The sequence below is a fragment of the Pinus tabuliformis genome, chromosome X (genome assembly GCF_031772625.1).
Source record: "Pinus tabuliformis cultivar Carrire ecotype Pingquan chromosome X, CPIR1, whole genome shotgun sequence".
In the NCBI taxonomy this organism is placed as follows: Eukaryota; Viridiplantae; Streptophyta; class Pinopsida; order Pinales; family Pinaceae; genus Pinus; species Pinus tabuliformis.
Window position 1 is genome coordinate 1,093,216,413 of NC_142308.1, and position 22,493 is coordinate 1,093,238,905.

Consider the following 22,493-nt stretch of genomic DNA (forward strand, 5'->3'; position numbering starts at 1 on the left):
TTAATAGGGCTTTAAAACTAGGATCCTCATTGCCAATCAGTTATATCAATACCATCTTGTTAGATAAGAAGACTAATACCTTTCCAAAATACTCACATGAATGAAGATCAAAAACCATGATCCTCCTTGTTGCCAACTCTATGAGTGTGTAAAATCCACTCCTCAAACCAGCCCATGTCCAAAGACCAAACAACTTTTCTTCCATCCAAATACATGCAGGAACCTAACAACTAGTCCTTAACTACATAACACACACTTTCCTGCCTTGAGAGTAAAGGGCATGCATCCTATGTTGATTACATCACCGTGACTACACAGATGTAGTTCAGTTTGATTGACCAAATGATCCACTTCCTTCCTCTTTGTTTTCTCCCGACAATCCCTTCAGCCACTCACCCTTATTTTTAGGTACCAAAAGAAAAGGAAGCCCAAAGCATTTATTCCACCCATCGCTAATGGAGCATTCCTGACCCCCATTTCTGGAGGGTAACATATTGAAGTCCAAAACAATTATGCTTCAATAAAGGTACCACCAAATACACCAAATTTGTCTGTTTTCCTCATTTAAATAGCCAAAACTTCATATTTCCCCTAGAAAATCCCAAAAGTATGAACCATCCATTCCATGATCTCGATTTCCCACAACCGTTTGCATTTTCCCCTCACTGTGTCACCTAATAGTATATGAATATCAGGCCTTGAGGAGCTCAAATATCATAGAACAATCATGTTATCACTATCTACACAAATAAGAATTCATTTAATTTTCAGGTTGAAGTCGCGAAATGTATAAAGGGAAAGTCGCAGCGCCCTCACTTCATCCAGAAAATGGACAAAAATATTGCACGATTACATCCACAGGTCATTAACAAGTTCTATTTGTTCTACAATTATGGGTCATGACCTATGGGCATTTAATAGGTTGGTTATCTCACATGACAATGGGTGTGTAATTTTGGAATTGTGGGTTATGAGGGTTGGAATCACTTTCTTCATACTATTGATGGTTTCAGGATTATTAGAAATTTATGTGATTAGGACATTGGAAACCATATATTGTTTTTCATGAATTGGACACATACATAAATTTCAAGTTGTTTTTGTTTCCTGTTAATCACCTCTAGCATGTTGTTTTTCTATGAAAATTGAAATAGGGTTGTTGTGTGTCCCCCCGCTATAAAGCTTGTGCAAGAGGTCTCAAATGCACATTTAAGGGAGTGAGAGATTATGTCAATATATACATCTGGATATTCTCAATAGAAATATTCTTGGTGATGAAATTTTGATTAATATGATGTTTTTACCAAACAACTTGAGACATAGAGTTACTGTAGAGATATATATTTGAGTGAGTATTTCCATGTGCGTAATCGGTGTCTAGATTTTGGTTTCTTCTAATGCTTGATTTTGCATTGTATTTTTGGTTGAAGCAAACAATTTTAATTTGTTAAGTTTGAGTTGTTGAGAAAATGGCCAGACTTGATGTATCATTACAGTTATTGAACACTCTAATACTCTCTATTGTTCATAACACAGTCAAAATAAACAACGCCACTCTCACTTATATTCAAATCTATTTACAACATGCATAGGAGAAGATTGGATTCCTTCAGCTTGAATCACAATTGCAACGAGATGTATTACAACAAATGAGTCAACATTTTGAATTGGTTCTTATTCAAAACAATTTTCTATTTGAATTTGAGGTAGACTCCCATAAGCATCCAACACTTGATCAGATCATTGAGGCCATTTTAGGAGCAGATTTGCAAGAGGATGTAGGGGTTCAACTTGCACTTCCCATGCCCATCATTAAACCTTGGGAAGAACTTATCAACAATGACAACAAAATTGGTCTTGGATATGAAAAGGGTGTGTCCTTTCACATTCCAAACTACTCTAAACCCATCCAATTTCAGAGTGTTGGGTTCCTTCATGATAATTCATCTTCACCTACTCCATATCCTACTCCACTTCCATAACCGCTTCAGATTATCAAATGGAAACATTGTGATTGAGTTGGCCACATGAAAGATCTATGTTTTGATCTTCACCATTGTGAGCATTGTGGAAAACATACTCATGATTCAGATAGATGTTTAATACAAAAGACTCATATAAGAGAAAATATTCACCTTGGATGGATCACTTCTTAGCAATGGTCTTCACCAACCAAGAAGATATACCGATCATACTTCAAACTTCGTTCTCGAGTATTGACATGTCTTGCAGTGGAGATATCTTCATCTTCTCACCTTGTATCTGACAAGGGGGGAATTGATGGTCAACTATTAGCTTCAAAGATATATCAAGCGAGCCTGAGCCACAAATTGAACTAGAGCTAGTTGTTAGAGCTTAAATCCAAATTCGGCGTTGTATCTAGGGATAGATTCATATTCCATGAGCATGATTTGGTTAATGATCTTCCTTAAACCAACACCCACAAGAGACATCAGTTTTTGCTACTTGTCTCATCAATTTTTGATCATCTTTAAACCATCATTCAAGAGCATTTCCACTTTGCAAAATACATCAACTTCTAGTTAGATTCAAAAAGTTTCTAAGAACTGCTTCAAACCAAGTTCTAAAGTTAGTGGTCAGCCTTAAACGACCATTGGTAAAAGTCTTTGGCTTTTGCTACTTCATTTTATTTTTGGTCTTCCTTAAACCACCATTTTAGAGAGAACCTTCAACCATTGGTTTTTATACAACTTTGTATTTTATCTCTCTTCTTGGACTCATTTACACCCCTTCGGATTAAGGGGGAAATGTTGGAAACACAATCCTCTTGGGTTAGTGTTGATCGAAAATTTTTGTTAACATTTAGCTCCAATTGTGGGAAAATAACGTTGTGGGTGGTTGAGAACCCCAAAACCTAGACCAGGTGTGATTAATTGAGAAATGGAGTCAAAATGAAAATTAAATTAGATTTTTATGTAAGATGTGAGAATGGAGAAATATATGTACAAGAGAGAATATACAACTAGAGATGATGGATTTTCACATGAAGAAGCGTTTGAGATGTTGTCTATTTACAAGCAAATTTTGAATGGTACCATTCATATCCTTGAGTAAATAGGAATTGAACCCACAAACTCTTTCAATTTGGTATAATCTTATCCAGAGAGCTTCAAATTTTCTATGAAGGGAGGGATTTTCTTTTGCTTTGTTCTAGAGTAAAACCAATCACTCTTTACAAAAACATTTTAAGGAAAACTCTAATCAAAATGTGTTTTCACATCTTGTTTCCTTTTCTATATACTTGTCATTGTATGTATTCATTGCTCTTCTATTTGAAGGAGTTGATAATATTGTTTGGAATGGAGTGACTTTTGATTTTGGGTAGCATTGGATGTGCTATAGCTCCGAAATTTTGTGGAGGGGCTAGAATACATGAGATCTCCAGGACCCAGAAATTGTTTAGAGAAATTCCACTTGGATGCAGAGTTATTAAAATAATTAATATTTTTAATCGGTTCCTAAGTATAAACTTAGGAAAATAAAAGTAGTAATGGGTATTGATAAGAATATGGGTGAGAAACTTCTAAGTGACGAGGATCAAGTCTGTTTTAATCTTAGTCATTGATTAGGGACTTAATCTTGGCCGTTGATTCATCAACAAGAAAAGTATAAGAGGAGGCTTGAGGGTCAGTTGGAGATACACTTGAGAGATCAAAGAGTTCGATTTTTCTGGGGCGAGGTTTGCTAAGAAAATTGAACAAGTGATTTGTTGCAGCAGAGGGGCAAGGATAGTTGAGATTGGAGGATCTTCTCCGTGACCTCAAATACACAACAGAGAGAGGTAGAGAGACACCAAAGGAGGCAACGTAGACCCTGTGGGGCTGACACTGGGCTAGGAAGGGCCCACGCATTTCCAGTGAAAGGGAAGAGCCACCCTCTAGCAGAAATCCGAATTTAGCCTAGGGAGCAGCAGAATCGGTCGAAAAGGCTAATGTCAGAGCTTCAGGAGGTAGAGGAGACAATGCAGTGTTGACACAGTGTCCCAGTGTGCTCCACGCAGGCCCACACAACTACTGCGTAGGGGAAGCACAATTGTAGCCTAGAACGATCAGTGCAGTTGCCGGAACAGAGAGATTTTTTCCGGGTGAAGTGATGTAATCTCACGTAGGTTTCTGCTAGTATATTTTTATCTCTATAATTGGATAGCTGAGAGGGCATCCAAAGTGTATTCAGAACTACTACTTAATAATAAAACCCTTAGAGCTACTGCACCAATTTTCCCGCATTGGGTTTTTCCGGGGACGATTGTCCAAAAATAACGGTGTCCCTTGTGTGATTGTCTCATTTTATTTTAGTTCATGATCTGTATGTATGTCTAGTATGCAATAGTGTTTTCATCGCTGTTTAAATATTTAAATAATTTGTTGAATGTAAAGAGCAAGTAGGAGATGATAAACCAATGATTGCAATAGGATTTCTGATGTGTAGATTCAAAAATTATCACAAGGTATCAGAGCATTGCAAATCATAGGAGAATGAAGACACGAACTGAGAGATCCAAGTAATTTGATGTAGAGAAGCAGTTGTCCTGAGTAACAACATTGTTTCAGAGGCAGAGAAGCAACTGCAAAAGTGACACGGAGCCATAGGAGTGATGCAGAGGCTCATGTAGTGCCTGCATCATCATTTCAAGCCTGCAGAGGGTGACACATAGTCAGAGAGGAGCCCACGCAGTGATTGCATCATCTCTCTATGTCAGCGCAGAGCTTGAGCGGCTCAATTCAGTCAGTTTTCGGGGTTGGAGAAGCAGTGTAGATTTGATTTGAGGAGTTGGTGGGACCTTGTTGCTATTGATGCAGAATAGTGTCTGTGGAGACAAAGCCGAGGTAGAGGGAGTCACTACCTTGACATATTTCTAGCCAAAGAAATCTAGATCTGGGTTGCAACAACAAATGAGGATTGGAGAGGAGTGATTCGACATTTGGCCAGTGGATATCCGTGAAGGAAATCAGGACTCAGAGGGAGTCTAGAGGAGCTTATTCCTTAGAGGGTTTCTTGCGCCAAAGAAATCCAGATCCAAGTCCTGCTATATGGACAACAAGAGAGGGAGAAGATAACTAGTCCTATTTTGGAGAAGAGATGGTAATGAATGGGTTGAGGGATCAAGAGCGATTGGATGGAGCATCCAATTTTGTCATCTGGAAGGTAAGGATCCTGGAAATCCTAGATAAACATCGCATCAAGGACTACACCTTGAAGGTAGATTTTGCGTTGGTCGACGCTGATCTGATGAAGAAGTATGAGGAGGCTCAGGCTAAGGCCAAGTGCATGATCCTAGACAAGGTCAAAGATCATGTAGTACCACATATTGCTGAGAAGGAAACAACAAGGGAGATGTGGGAGGCGCTAACCACCTTGTACTAGGGCTTGTCCGTCCAACGGAAGATGCTATTAGAAAATCAACTGAGACAGTATGAGATGCAGAAAGGAGAGGAGATTGATCCCTTCCTTCTCAGGTTGCAAGGGATTCGAGACTAGTTGACTTTCGTGGGGACTACACCAGATCCTGAGTTCATGGTCAGGACTGCCTTGAATGCAGTCACCAAGGACTGGGAGACATTTGTCCAAAGTATCTTGGGCAAAGCGACTCTCCCAATTTTGGAGGATATGTGGGCAGCTCTTCGAAAAGAAGAGATCAGGAGGTTGACCAAGGCGGGGTGTAGCGGCAAGGGAGCTCGGGTCAAAAAGGAGGAGGAGGAGGATGCAACTCTCACATCATCGGGACAACAAGGGAAACAGAAGAGAAAGAAGAAGGACATAACCAAGGTCAGATGCTTCAATTGTGGGGAACTGGGACATTATGCCACTCAATGCCCCCGAAAGAAGGGCAAGGGGGAGGCTTCTGACTCAAAGGCTGCTCCAGCGAAAGTTGACAAGGAAGGCGAGGATGATGATTGCACCATGAGTGCTCATGCACCTATGGAGAAGAGGTGGGGCGATACGGAGCTGTAGTCAAGAGCATTACATGAGGGCATGATCCTTGAGGTGCCCAAACTCTTGGATCACATAAGGCTATGGGAGCCCTTAACGACAGTAGAAAAATGACAGGTGTCGGTTGGAGCAAGGTGTTGGCTTATTGGGGCCTGACCCAGGTTCGGAAGTGTATTAGCCAAACAAATCCCGCACTACCGACCTTTTCGGCAATAGCCCACGCAGCGTGGCCTGAAGTCTCACCCGAGGTAGTAGGGGAGGGTGATGGAACCAGGTTTTCACACCCTTAGGATGTCTAGATGTGGTCTGGAGAGGTCGCGAGCCGATTTGCGCCCTCGCGCCACTCTGCATGGCTGTCAAGCTTCCACGTTGGTCCGCGCCAGTGCGCTTTAGTATTAATGTGTTATTATAGATTTGATCTACCTCTTAAGGTCTTTAAGCAAACATTTAACAATAACAACCAGTGCGCGTAATCATAAATATGCATAAATTCAGAACAAAAGCAACAAATAGATTCGCGATAAAGCACACAATGATTCATAAATTCTTATCTTTATTTATCTCCTTTCCAGTACAACCAGATCCACCCTGTGTGTTAGGCCCCTATACTACTAGTGCAACCCCTTATTGTTATTAGTACAACCCACTTATTATATTGATGTACCCATGTAGTGCCCATATTGTTACTCTTGTGCCCCATAGAAGCCCACTATTGTTATTATTGTGCCCTTACATTATTATTGTTATGTCGGCTCTGATTATGTTATGACCCCTTAGACTCCTATATATAGAAAGGAGGTATTTTCATTTGTATCATCGAAGAATTGTTCATTTATGTAATGTAAAGGAGGTTGCCCCCTCGAAGAGGCTGAATTCTAAGGCGTTGATCTATCTTTTCTATCTTTTCTTGAGTTGGTTTCATAACATTTGGTATCAGAGCTTTGGATTCTAGGGTTTCGCTGCTCCAAAGAGGTCATCGTGGCATTTTCGCTATAACTTTTTTTTTCTGTGACGTTTCAGAAGTCGCAAAAAAAACCCATTTGAGAAGAAATTGCGCTGAACCTTGGGTCCGAATTTCAGAGCTTTTTACGCGATATTTGCGGAGATATGATCTGAGGAAGTTGGTCTTTTTGTAGACTCTTGAATTACATTCAAAATAGGTGACCTGGGGAAAATCGTCATAACTTTCTCTCTGGGGATCGGATTGAAATTTCGTAAGAAGGTATAGAAATAGGATGAATTGTAGTTTCTTGTATATATTTTTCAAAGCCAAAGGTAGAAAAATTGAGACGTGGCACTTCATACAAGTTCGCTCTTCTGGAAAGGTCTATAATCAGGTCATCTTGGGAGATTGTGCATAACTTTTTCTTGGAGAATCCAATTTGGATCAGACTGGTGGCATTGGAAAGAGGACACAGAGGGCTACTACAGGTAGCAATTTCAGAACTTAAATATCTGAAAGTATAGAGTTATAGTCATTTCAAGATCGAGGCCCTAAAATCAAGAAAAAGAAAGATGAGGAAGTTTGATGGCAAGGATCCGGTAAATTGGATACTTCAGATGGAGCAATATTTTTATCTACATGGTGTACCACTATTACAAAAGGTATGTATTGCATCTTCATATTTAGAACTGGATCAATTTTTATGGTATAAAGGGCTTTGTTCTCGTAAACAACTTGTTACGTGGTCAATTCTCACGGAGGAAATGATAGCACATTATGAGGATACAAAGAGCAACACCTTTTTTGGAGCAACACCACAACAATTGGAAAGAGTAAAAGGGCTTTGTGACATATTGGAAAGTAAAATTATGGCAACAAGGAAGTCTACCCCTCATAACTATAAAGATGGAAGTGTTGTTTCTCCTAGCCTTCCACAACCTACAAGGGTTACACCACAACAATTGGAAGAAAAAAGAGAAAAAGGGCTTTGCTACAATTGTTACAGCAAATGCACTAAAGGTCATAAGTGTGCTGAGAAGAAATTATTTTACATAGAGTATGAAGAGGAGGAAGAAAAGGATCAAGAAACATCAAAAGAAGAGGATATATGCCAGGACCCAACCCCAGAGAAAGAAAAAATGAATCAGACCATATCTTGTAAACTATTGGCAAGAATGACCACTCCTCAAACTCTCAAGATGGAAGGACATATCAAGAAGAAAAAGGTGCAAGAAGTGAAATATCACATCAAGAAAGAAGAAATGAATCCAACCATATCTTGTAATTCATTGGTCAGAATTACCACTCCTCAAACTATTAAGATAGAAGGACATATCAAGAAGAAAAATGTTCAAGAAGTGAAAGATCACATCGAGCGTCAAGAAATGAATCCGACCATATCTTGTAAAGGATTGGAAGAAATTACCACTCCTCAAACTCTAAAGATAGAAGGACATATCAAGAAGAAAAAGGTTCAAGCAGTGAAAGATCACATCAAGCATCAACAACAAGTTCTCCAAATTTTAAAGGATAACACCACTTCGGTGCAAAATTAAATGAAACAACAGGTAGATCAACATCATAGTGAAAAATGTTTTGATGTAGGTGATTGGGTATTTTTACTGCTACATCTAAAGCAAGCTATTTATGAGAAGGAAATGTTGGCAATACTACATGCACTTAAAAAATGGCGACCTTACCGAATGGGAAGACTCTTCAAGGATGAGGATGTGGAAGCATTGTTTTGTGCTATTTCTATTATCCAACCAGATTAGATAAACGAAGCAAGGGATGAATGGAAGAAGGACAAAGAAGTATGGCCACTTATTCAAAAGTTGAAAAAGATCCCAATTCAAACAATATTACCAGAAAGTGAAGAGGAAAGAAAAGTCATGTTGGAACCTGGAGTAGTCACAGAAACAAGAACCCGACAGCTACGAAATCGATCAATTTCAGAGTATCTCATCAAGTGGAAGAAATTACCTGCTGAAGATTCCACATGGGAGGATAAGAATTTTATACGGAAGCATCAAGAACTACTCAAGCGTTGAGGACAACACTTTTTGAAGGAGAGGGGCATGTTAGGCCCCTATACTACTAGTGTAACCCCTTATTGTTATTAGTATAACCCACTTATTATATTGATGTACCCATGTAGTGCCCATATTGTTACTCTTGTGCCCCATAGAAGCCCACTATTGTTATTATTGTGCCCTTACATTATTATTGTTATGTCGGCTCTGATTATGTTATGACCCCTTAGACTCCTATATATAGAAAGGAGGTATTTTCATTTGTATCATCGAAGAATTATTCATTTATGTAATGTAAAGGAGGTTGCCCCCTCGAAGAGGCTGAATTATAAGGCATTGATCTATCTTTTCTATCTTTTCTTGAGCTGGTTCCATAACACTGTGCACTTAGCTGTAGGGGTCCGCACACACAGCTGCAGAGCCTCTATCTATCTACCAATGCCCTCGACTCGGACTTGCAGACGCTAAGAGAATATTGCCTTCATAAACCCATAACATTAAGATCAAAAACCAAAAACTGACTTCTAACCATAGAGCCTTGCTCTATTTATATATTTCCATGGTCCGCGGACCATGGGCATGTCGACTCACTTTCTATTTTCTTACATTATTTTCGGGCGGACAACCATTTGAATTGACTCATTACAATTCGTGCTCCGTGCACCTCTCGGAGCCTTGACCATACTATTACCCAAAATTGTGGACTCTAAGCCCCAAAACCGTTATGCGGGGCCTCTGCTACCCAACACAAGGTGTGATGGAGTGACAATGGCAGAGCTAGAGTGCCAAAGTCTGAGGCAGCGCAATAGATGTTGTAGCAGTGCGAGAGGCACAAAACAGTTTGTAGCAGTTTGTAGCAGTAGAGGTGAGCACAAATTAGAAGCAGAGGTAGCTTTAGCATCACAAGGCATCCAAACTGACCAACATGTAAGTGTTTGGGTGAGTTTTCAGTTGCTTACTTCTTAGCAATTGAAGTGCAACAGTTAGCAGTGGCAATGCTATGGGCAGCATGATGCAGCATTTTGAGAGGGAGTTACAGTACAAATGTAGCAGTGGGAGTGACAGAGTCATGGGAAGTAGTACAGGAAGAAACAATGTAGTGGATGAAGGGCATCAGGCCAAGCATCAACAACACAAAGGACTGATGCAGTGGATCATTGGAGTACTTCTGTTGAGAAGTGTTACTAGAGCACATTTCTCGCTAAGAGGGTGCGTTGATTTCGGGTAGCATCAGATGTGCTCTAGCTTCGAAATTTTGTGGAGTGGCTAGAATACATGATATCTCTAGAACCCAGAAATCGTTTAGAGAAATTCCACTTGGATGTAGAGTTATTAAAATAATTAATATTTTTAATCAATTCCTAAGTCTAAACTTAGGAAAATAAAAATAGTAATCGGTATTAATAAGAATATGGGTGAGAAACTTCTAAGTGATGAGGATCAAGTCTGTTTTAATATTAGCCGTTGATTAGGGACTTAATGTCAGTCGTTGATTCATCAACAAGAAAAGTATAAGAGGAGGCTTGAGGGTCATTTGGAGATACACTTAAGAGATAAAAGAGTTCGATTTTTCTGGGGCGAGGTTTGCTGAGAAAATCGAACAAGTGATCTGTTGAAACATAGGGGTAGGGATAGTTGACATCGAAGGATCTTCTCCAGGACCTCGAATACACAACAGAGAGAGGTAGAGAGACGCCAGAGGAGGCAGCACAGACCCTGTGAGGTTGATGCTGAGCCAGGAAGGGCCCATGCATTTCCACTGAAAGGGAAGAGCCACCCTCTAGCAGAAATCTGAATTCAACCTGGGGAGCAGTAGAATTAGATGGAAAGGCTAACGTCAGAGCTTCAGGAGGCAGAGGAAGTAGCACAGTGCTGACGTAGTGTCCCAGTGTGCTCCACACAGGGCCACGCAACTACTATGTAGGGGCATCGCAGTTGTAGCCAGGGATGATCAGTCCAATTGGCGGAACAGAGAGATTTTTGTCAGGTGAAGTGATGTAATCTCACTTAGGTTTCTGCCAGTATATTTTTATCTCTATAAGTGGATAGCCGAGAGGGCATCCAGAGCGCATTCATAACTACTAATTAATAATAAAACCCTCAGAGTTGCTGCGCTGGTTTTCCTGCATTGAGTTTTTCTAGGGACAATTGTCCAAAAATAACGGTGTCCCTTGTGTGATTGTCTCATTTTATTTCAGTTCATGATCTGTATATATGTGTAGTCTTCAATAGTGTTTCTATCATTGTTTAAATATTTAAATAACTTGTTGAATGTAAATAACAAGTAGGAGATGATAAACCAGTGATTGCAGTAGGATTTCTGATGTGTAGATTCATAAATTATCATAGTGACCCCTTCATCTTCACTCCTAGTGGTAATAGCTAAAGTTTTCAATTCTAAATGAATTGATAGAACTTTCCATATACAATTGTACAAGGTGAATGTACTGCACTTATCTTTGGAGTAATTTTTCTTGCCCAAAGAGCATCCAATAATTTTTTGTGTCAATTCCTCTAATTTGTAGAAATTATTTTCTTCATGATTTGAATCAAGGACTTCTTAGTCGATTCAACCAAACCATTCCCTTGAGCATAATAATTAGATGTTTGTTCCATGAAAATGGTATATTCCCCACAAAATCTTGTAAATTTTGATCATGTAAAGATAGAAACATTATCTATTATATATATATATATATATATATATATATATATATAAATGAATACCAAATCGAGACAAGAAATTTCTATCAAGAATCATATTAATTGTTCTGAATTGACAATGTTCAATACTATTACTTCAGGCCATTTTTTGATATAATTAGTAGAAGTGAATATATATGATGACCTTTATTGGATTTTGGATTTATTGGACCAATAACATCTAAACCCCTTATATAAATGGGCCTTCTTCTAAAATAGGTTTCAATGGCACGTCTTATCACTTCATTTTTCTTGAGATTTTTTGGCTAGGATCACATTTTCTAATCATTACATAATCATATTTAAATAATGTTGACCACTAATAACTAGCTCTCATAATCATGTGAGCAGGTGCTAGAGGAGAAAAGTGTCCACTACAAACTTCATGTAATTCTTGAATAACTTATGAAGCTTTTAAATGATTCAAGCATCTTAACAACATGCCATCAAAATTTCTCTTAAATAAGACTTTAGAGACCAAGACATGATTATTAGCTTTCATTTTCAGTGATATTCTTTCCTTTGAAACCAATCCTAATGGGAATTGTCTAGCTTTTAAATAAAACAAAATCTCCTTGTACCATTTAGTCCTTGAAATAGTAGGGCCCTCTTCAACATCAGTAGGAGAGATGTTTACCAATTTTCCCATCTCCCTGCTCTCAATTGTTTATTGACCATGGTTTTTACATGGGGATGTGGTACATAAGTAATGGTGCATTGAAATATTGTAAGTTCTGAAGTGGGCTACAACCTTTATTAAGGCAAATTCCTGTTTTTCTTATATCAAAATATTTCAACTCATAGTCACTTAATGAAATTGGGAGTTCCTCTCCTTTCTTATTCCTTTGATTGACTATAGAGGCAATGGTCTCTTTTGAAGCAAATGAGTAAAGTATAAAATCTTTCAGTTAAAATATCAACTTCCTAACACTAGAACTGTGGTGATTTCTTACTTGATATTTGTGAAATCCATTTGTGTTTCTTAAGTCCATTCAAATACTTTATCTTTCTTTAATAATTTATTTATAGGATTTACTTCTGAAGCATAATTTGGGACAAATCTCCGAACAAAGTTTATTTTTCTAAAAAATGATTGCACTCTTTTTCGAGAAGTTGGAAGATGTATATTAAATATGGATTTAATTCTATCTAGATCAATATAAATCCCTTCTTTGCTCAAAATATGACTCAAAGTTTTCCTTCTGATACCACAAACACACATTTCCTTAGATTAAGGGATATGCCATATAATCTACGACATTGAAACACCTACCTTAGATGTTTTATATGGCATTCCCTTAGTTTTAAACGAACAATAAGATAATCTTAGTAATCATCCATGGACTTTCCTAGCATATTTGTAATTGCATGATCCATGGCTCTTTGAAATGTAGCTCCAACATTTTTAAATTTGAAGGAATGTCTTAAGTATGCAAATTTTCTCCATGGTGTTATGAAAATGGTTTTATCTCTATCATTTTTAGCAATAACCACCTATTTATACCTTGAGAATCCATTCAACATTGACATCAATGTAAAACCAATAACATGTTGGAGTAAGGATTCCATATTTGGGAGTGGATAATTGTCCTTCACAGACACTTAGGATCATGGAAATCAACACAAAGACAAACCTCTCCATTTTTCTTTCTTACTACTACTAGATTATAAATCCATGCAAAGTATCTTATTGGAAAAATAATACCAAACTTTTTCATTTTTTTTCACTTTGAGCTTGACAAGAGGCTTAAGATTTAGATTTATGATTCTTATATTCTACCTGAAAAGCTTAGTGTCTTCTTTTAGTGGTATTATATGTTAAAAGTGAACTTGTCACATTCTTTCAGGTCATCATAGGTCCATGCAAAAACATCTTGAAATTATTTAAATAGATTGGCATATTTTTGCATATCTTCATTAACACAATTGGTTCCTTTATTCAGATACTTTGGGGTCTCTAGTGTGTTGATGTATTTTTTTTAAGTCTACTTGACTTTCATTTATGAGGATTCTTCACTTGAAATATCCTTCTTTGTTTGGTCATCTCTTGTAAATAAAGATTCCAAGCTTACATACTTCTTTGGGAGAGATGGCTTCTTTGAATTTTCATTTATGTTGGATTCTTTGTTGCTTGAATCTTCTTGAATTCTTCAAATATATGAAACATTAACAATGTATATTTTGCATAAAAAATTAATTCCTTGACATGCTCATCATTTTCAAACTTCATGGCAATAATCTTCACTATCTGGTATAGATGGTCAAAAGGTTGTCTTGACATGAAAGGAATTCGAGACCTTGGAAACATCTAGATTGAACAGGGAAACTCCAATTTCCAATTAATTAGTTATCTGTTTCTTTTCTCATGGAATAAATTTTATGTTAAAAGAGTTAGAATGTTGCACACTCTTCTATCATAAGAATTTATCCATTCTTTCTTGAACTCATACATTTTCTTGATATGATTATGACTAAATCAGAGTCTCCTCAAACGATTAAGTCATTGATGTTCATTTTAGTGGCAAGAATCAATCCTTGAATTAGTGCTTCATACTTAGCTTCATTATTTTCACAAAGGAAATTTCAATCTAAAAGCGTAGGGGTGAATACAAGACTAAGGACTTTTAAAAACAATTCTAGCTCCAATTCTAGATTTTGAATAGGCACCATCAAATGGAATTTTCAAAAATCCTTAGAAGACGCCCAATTTTGTTGGGAATTTGTTTCTAGATCCATCACATGAGAGTTTGGATTATCGACATTTTGAACCTGCTCATGAGGTTCATCATTAGGACGAGAGTGAGAAAAAATATGATCATGCCACATAGTAATAAATAGGAATTAAAGGGGATCAAGTGGTCCAATTTAGAAAGACATCCATTTTGTAGATTTCACTTTGTTATAAATTGAGAACAATAGAATTCCCAATTCCCGAGTCTATACAATTTTGTATTACTTCCAATTTCTTTTTCTCAATGAAAATTGGCTTCTTTTGTTCTCTTGGAATTCTAACAAGATTTTCATCTTTGCTAAGTAACATCATACAACTTTCATCATTCATGGTGAAACTTCCAATCATGGAATGCTAATATCAGCTAAGCAGACTCCATATGTAACTAAGAGGTCCAACACTATTATATGTGTGGTGTTGAACTTATCCATGTAGACAAGTCTTTTCTTTGATCATAACCATGGAATTTTCTTGAATCAATAACATAAATACTTTTTCCATCTTCATAGTATCTAGTACCTTCCAATCCTAAAGATTTCATTATTGAAAGTTGCATGATATTATTTGAGGCTTTACTATCAACCATACAATTATGAAGTAAAAAATTACAATTTTCAAGGGGAAAATAGAAAGGAGGTACTTTGCCTCATACTATTGGTGGAAAATAGTTTGATCTCTATTGGTTGCTAACCAAAGTTGCTTCCATCCTCGAGCTTGATGAACTTGTATTTCCAAAATCTTAAGAAAATTATCCCTTTGTTGAGGAATCTTAACTACCTCAAGAAATGGAAGAGTAATTTGAAACTTTGTAAGTTCATCAACTATATTATAAGACACTTTTAATATTCCATTTGCTTGATTCTTTGTTGGTTGTGAAGTAACTTGTTGAGATGTTGATTTTGGAGCATTATTGACCATCTTCCCTTTATTAGCTTTATTTCTTGGTTTGAATTTATTTGCTTGAGCTCTTGTTTGGATAAAGTTCTCTTGATTTTCTTCAGAATCTTCTTGTTTAGTGAACTATCCTTGAGTAAAGGGATGCATATTTTCTTCAGATTGCATAGATTCTAAGACATAAGGAACTTGAATCTTTTCATTTATTGGGGCTTCCATGTATTCTTCTATTTCTTCAAATGGGTCTTAGTGAACAGTTTCTTCTAGTACGACAACATTTTGATTTGGCAATCGAGGTGCATTTGGTCTATCTTCTTCAATTCTTTGTTTCTTATGAACCCTTTCTCTTAGGTATGATGTTGTAAGTCTTTCATTATTGAGGGGCTGTTGTTGAGGAATGTGGTCATCATTTTTTTTTAGATGAGTGATTTCATTTTTCATTTGACATATGGTGTGGTTCAGTTGTGCAATCTATGTTTCTTAGCGTACTCTAGAATTATTTCCCTTAATGTTTCTTACTTTGGAGGTTATTTTTGAAAAAAACCTCTTCTAACTCCTTGTTCTTAAATTGTTTTTGATGAGTTAGGAATACATAGCTAGACTTGATACTTGTCTCTATACATACCCAAAAATGAAATATGGATCAAATTACTTTTTATCATATCTTTTTCCATCTCAATTTCTTTTCTTATTGCTTCTTTTAAGGTGGTAATTTGACAAGAGTTGATAGAACACTTCACATTTTAAGGCATCACATTTTTATAACTTCCAAATACCACTTGATCTTTAGCAATTTGTTGTAGAGTTTGTAAAAAGTAGAGACAAAAATCATTGATTTCTTCATTCTTTTGAAGATGAATGAACTTTTTTATCAAGGTATGATATGCAACTATCTGAGCATATCTCATCATGAATATCTCTTCCATATATTTAAAAGAAGAATTTGTTCAAGCAAAAAGTGAAAGATGGCATTCATACGTTGGTCCAAACAAGGCATGTAAGAGGAATCTGACCATGACATAATCGTGTTGATTTAAATGAATATCAGATATTGTCAAGAATTATTCAAGATGTTTCTTTCGATTCATAATTCCTTCAACAATAAAACAAGTAGAACTCCTAATTGAAGGATACAAATTTGATGTTGTTGTCTTCTAAGATCAAGAGGGCTATACCTTTTTTGTCTTTGAATGTTCTATCTTGCATTATCTACTATATTTCCTCCTGCTTAACTTTGTTGCTTTTCTTCATTTCTTAGTTCTTCCCTTATTTCATGCCTTGGTTATTCCCTTCTTAGATCTTGTTCTTCTCAATCTCTTATTATATTCTCTTCATTTTTAAGATTTTATTTTTCTGTAACTATAGAGATTTTTTCTTAAACTTCTTGAATAGTTTCAAAAAGTATTCTTTTACTTCTTGTTATTGGTCCTTCAAAATTATTGAGAGAAACCAATGTTTAATGTGGGTTTCTTCCTCGTCGTATTTTAGTGAAACTTTCTTGTTGCGAAATAATTTGCCAAGATTGCTTAAGCTCTTATTGAGTTCATGCAATTTGTGAAACGAAATTGTATAATTGATTTAGCACACCTTCGGTCTGCAAGTCCATTTGGTATATGAGGTTGGACTAGATCTTGATGAGTCATAAAATGTAAATATTTTTAATAGTCCGTGAAACCATCCTTTTGTCTAGATCCCTAGTATGGTCGCCAATAAATTTTGATTGTTGGGACGAGTTAAAGTCTCAAAGATAACATTTGAGGGAAAATAATTCCCCTCTCCTTTTGAGAAAGGTAGCACTCCAATTAAATAAAGAAAATAAAGACAAAATGCAAATAGAGAATGCATAAGACAAGACTAGGCTTTATACGAAATAAGTATTAACAATGATATAATGCAACATTCACATAAGCATAAATAAAAGTTGCATGTTTATTGGACATTGTTTTCTAGCTTAATATAAAGCGAAACATCACACATTTGGATAGATGAATTAAAAATGGAATGCATTTGTAGAGAACTTTAAGGGATGATCGCATTTCAACTCATAGGGATGAAAGGAGTTACACATTTGCAATGTCAAGTTTAAAACTCAAAGTAAAAAGATCACACTAGCTATGAACCCTTACTAGTTCACTACAAAAACTTATTTTTTAAAATCTATAGCTCTTTTAACAAAATCTTATAATATATGAGAAATTAAACTGCATTTGTCCATTCAAAGTTTGGGATAGGGTTCTCGTGCACCATATAAATTGTATAAGGAACTTACAAGAAAAGAGAAATTTCAATTAGGAATCAACATTAACACTCAAAAGACTCTAAAGTGAGAAGGTTGAATGATTACTAAATGGGAAGAAACAATGACGAGAATAAAAGACCAAAATGGACACTTTACTTACAATGCTAGAAAATACATCTTTTGTTTACATGATGAATCTATTTATGGTTGAACTCTCTTGAATAAAGCCTAACCACTCCAATTGTCTTTGAAATGTTGAAATCAATTAACTTCAATTGATTTTTTGTATTTGTATATGTATCACTTTCTAACCACCTTGTGATGAAGTCTCATAAAGGTGCCATGATGATTTCATGTCTTTCTCAGACATTGAAGATTTTTTCTTCAATTTCATCTAATTTGACACTTAGTTGATGTGTCACATTTTCTTGTTAATCATTCTTGTTGGCATAGTTGACTAACTCCTTTTGAATATATTCATTTGAAAAGTTTGTGGTTGTTTCAAAAGTCTTATCCCATAAAATATGCATTTCATTTTTCTTTCATTCATTCTTTTTGAACCATTAGAGACAATATGATATTTTTCAATTAAATTGCTTGGAGGGTCTTCACCTCCTCCACCACTAGCACTTTTTGTATTAACTCTTTTCTCCTAAGATATATTTCCTTGCTCTTGAATTCTAGAGACTAAAGAGCCCTTATGAGAATGAGTTGGGGAACTATGCTCAGTATTGGTTGTAGGTTTTTCCCACTACTCTGGTCTTTCATTTATACTAATCAAAGTATAATATTTCATTTGATTTGTACAAAGTATCAGCCTTTGATACTTTATACTTTGATCCATTTGTACTAATCAAATATCAGACATTTGTACAAATGACTTACAAAAAGGCACATGTGAAGGAGAATGTGGTAGTGCACCTGCCAATCCCACATCAGATAAAGAGCTAGCCATTTGGGAGAAGAAGGAAAACAAGGCATGCACCTTAATTTTTGTTGTTGTAAGTGAAGAGGTGATTCGTCATATTATTCCAATTACAATTTCTTACAATGCATTGAAGAAGTTAAAAGATTTATATGTCTCACACTTAAAATTGGAAGTAGTTCAATTGATGATTAATCTCTTCAACCTAGAGTTGAAGGAAAATGACCCCTTGGCCCTAGCCTCATAGATTAGAGCCATCATGCATGATGTAGAATCCACTGGATTTAAAATGGAAATTCCTCTCACAACCTTTTTAAAGGCCTCTATCCTACATATTATCACTATCTTGAATCCTTACAAACTAGTGGCCAACTCAAGGACACTAGTTTTGATACTCTTGTGGAGAAGTTTGCAAGATGAGAGAAGGCTTATGGGAAGAGGAAGACAACTTCTCAATCCCCCGAAGAAGAAGTATGCATTTCATAGAAAGAGAATAATCAGTGATAATTTTCTCCTAAAGGAAGAGGTGGTAGAAGAGGACGAGGAAGAAAGAATCACAAAGGTATGGGGTAAACACCATTAAGGAGGAAGGTTTGATCTCCAATGTGTTCGTTGTGATAAAAATGGACATGATGCATCCACATTAAAATCCCTTGGGAAAGAATCAAGAAAGAACACAAAGAATACAAACGTAAAACACCAGATCTAATGAAAGATAAAACACCTGAATCTACTCGTTACATTGTTTCCCATTGCAATATTAGAGTAACAGAAGATTTGTTTCATACTTCATTTTCTTTTTGGAAAGATGCATGGCTAATTAATATAAGTGCAACCTACCATATGACCTTTTGTAAATACTTCTTTGAAGACCTCAATGACAATGTAGATGGAGAAATTTACTTTGTAGACAAGTCAATTCTCAAGCCATCTGTACTTAGCAACATTAGGCTTTAATTGCCCAAACTTCCTGACTTTCTTGTGCATGATGTACTCTACCTTCTATAATTGCGAAGAAACTTGTTGTTCCCTTGTTCACAATCGTGAGTAGGGACACTCCATTCATACATTTGATGGAAAAGTCGAGATAAGAAAAGAATTAGACAACACAATTGTCATGGCTGGAACATCTAAACATGTCAGGAGGAAAGAATGTTGAATTTGCAAGGAACATCTTCTCATGCACAAAATTCTGCATGTAGTTCTCAATATAATGAAGATACTTCCATCCAATCTTCTATGGAATGCAATATTTGGACATCTTAATTATGAAAATCTTTGTTTATTGAAAATAAATTGTGTTCTTGGTTTGCCAACTATTCCAAGGAAACTAAAGCAATGTGATTGTTGTATCATAGGTAAATATAGAAAACAACTATTTCATGAGTCTGCTTCCAAAGCATGTAGACAACTTGGATTAGTTCATTCTGATTTGTGTGCCCCTATGCCTATTCCTACTGCAAATGGAAATAATTATATGATGAATTGTATTGATGATTACACCAATATGTGTTGGGTATACTCGTTGAAAACTAAATCAAAAGCTTTTGAAACTTTCAGAAATTTTCATGGATGGATTGGAAATGATGCGTGATCACATATTGGCTCTCTTCGTACCTATAATGGAAAATAATATACTTCTAATGAATTTGAAAATTATCTTCGCCAACATGGGATTCAACATCAAACTATTGTTCCTTACAATCCTCAACAAAATGGTGTAATTGAAAGAATGAACAAGACTATCTTAAATATAATTTAGTCAATGATGTTCTTCGAAAATGTAACGCTGAACTTTTGGAATGATATAGTTTTATGTGTATTATATATCAAAAAAAAAATTCCATCTCATGTTCTTAAAAATAAGACTCCTTATGAAATGTGGTATTCACATTACTTCAATAAGGCATCTCAAAGTTTTTGGTTCCACCTGCTTATTTCAGGACTCCATCCTTCTTTGTTCTTGATCAGTGGGCATAAGAAAAAAAATCCAGACTCTCATAAGATTGGTCTCTTGAAGTGTGGAGGGATAATGCAAGCCTAAGCTTTGAATTTTTCCAAGGCTGCTCTTCCACCATAGCTATGATACCATGTTGATTTTTCATAGGCCTTATAAATTGATAATTACTTCTAATGATTTAATATTTTTCATGTTTTCAATCATCATTAACCAATTACACAAAAAACATCAACAATAAAATTTATGATAGTAGGATCATAAAGAGACAACCAATCAAAAAACACAAGAATTTACCCTGGGAAAACCCACATGGAGGGAAAATCCAAAAACTTCTTCATTAGAGAAATTATTCAGTTCAATAGAGATACATTTAGCTTTCCAAGTCAATAATAAAGTCAAATTGACCAACAATACAATTTTGGTCAAACCTAATTGATATGCCTTCTTGTCAAGTCATAATGTTGCCCATCTAATTTTTCCTTGTCTGATCTAAAATCCGACTTGCTTAGATTTCCTCAAATTTGCTTGCCCACAAACTTGACCAACCCATGAATTTTGTCTTGTTTTCTTTCCTTTGCTTCATATAAACAAAAGATAGATATGAGAAGTGATCTAAACTCTTGAACATAAGATGATATGAGTTGTTCTTAATGGAGGAGGATGAATGATATTTATACAAATATCAAAGGGGGCCGAATAGACACGTCTCTAGGGCTAAGCTGACTTGAAGCCGACTAAACTTTTGGAGGAAAAAATACATAATTTAAAAATTCAAATTTCCCTCTTTTTGAAGCTTACATGAAGAAAATGTCTTGAATATATTATTACATTTATTTGGAGGGCTCAAATATCAATTATGAAGACCAACGATAGCTACAAAATTCAACATAATTTGCTTCTCGTAATGAATGGAAAGAAGGAATGCAAAAGGAGTATGATGCTCTCATAAAGAATGGAACATGGAAGCTAGTGAACCCTCCATTTGGAATCAAACCAATTGGATGCAAGTGGCTCTACAAGAATAAGTATAAATAAGATGGCTCACTTGACAAACACAAAGCAAGGCTCATTGTAAAATGATTTGCATAGAAATAAGGTGTTTATTATGAAGAGACCTTTCTCCCATAACAAAATGGGCCACCATTTAGACTTGCTTTGCCTTGACAGCTCAAAATGGATAAAAATTCCATCATATGGATGTAAAGACTACTTTATTGAATGGAGAATTGAAAGAAAATATCTTCAAGTCTCAACTAGAAGGATTTGTTGTGAAGGGACAAGAACAAAAAGTAAGAAAACTTATCAAATCCTTATATTATATAAAACAAGCACCGTGAGCCTGGTATGAAAAATTGATTGGGCATATTCTGAAATTAAATTTCAAACACTTTGATCTTGATGATGCAAATTTGTTTTTGAGTATTGAGGGTCTTTCGCAGTGCATTATATTAGATATCATTTTTTGGGATTCAACTGTGTTAAGAAAGTCATTCATCTATGACCATTTCCATGAGAGGTAGTCGTAACTGACTAATTTCTCATGATTTTTGAATAGTCTACTTAGCACTCATTGCATTGGGTGGTGCTCACATGGGTGAAGAAGTGGGATCGAAACTAGTGAAATGAATCACATAGCATCAATCATCACTTCTGGGGCTTGCACCCGGTAACCAGGACTTCTTGGGAGGTCACTCATCCTAGACCACCTCTGGCGAAAAGTGTGCTTAACTGTGGAGTTTTCCCCACAATCAAGCCCACTTAGCTTGCTACCCCATTTGCAAAACCTTAGCAAGTATTGTGCCTCATGAACCATTCAAGTAGAGCTCCCTTCACTCTTATGTATTTAAGTATTAAGGGTCTTTCGCAGTGCATTATATTAGATATCATTTTTTTGGGATTCAACTGCGTTAAGAAAGTCATTCATCTATGACCATTTCCATGATAGGTAGTCGTAACTGACTAATTTATCATGATTTTTGAATAGTCCACTTAGCACTTATTGCATCAGGTGATGCTCACACGGGTGAAGAAGTGGGATTGAAACTAGTGAAATGAATCACATAGCATCAATCATCACTTCCGGGGCTTGCACCGGTAACTAGGACTTCCCAGG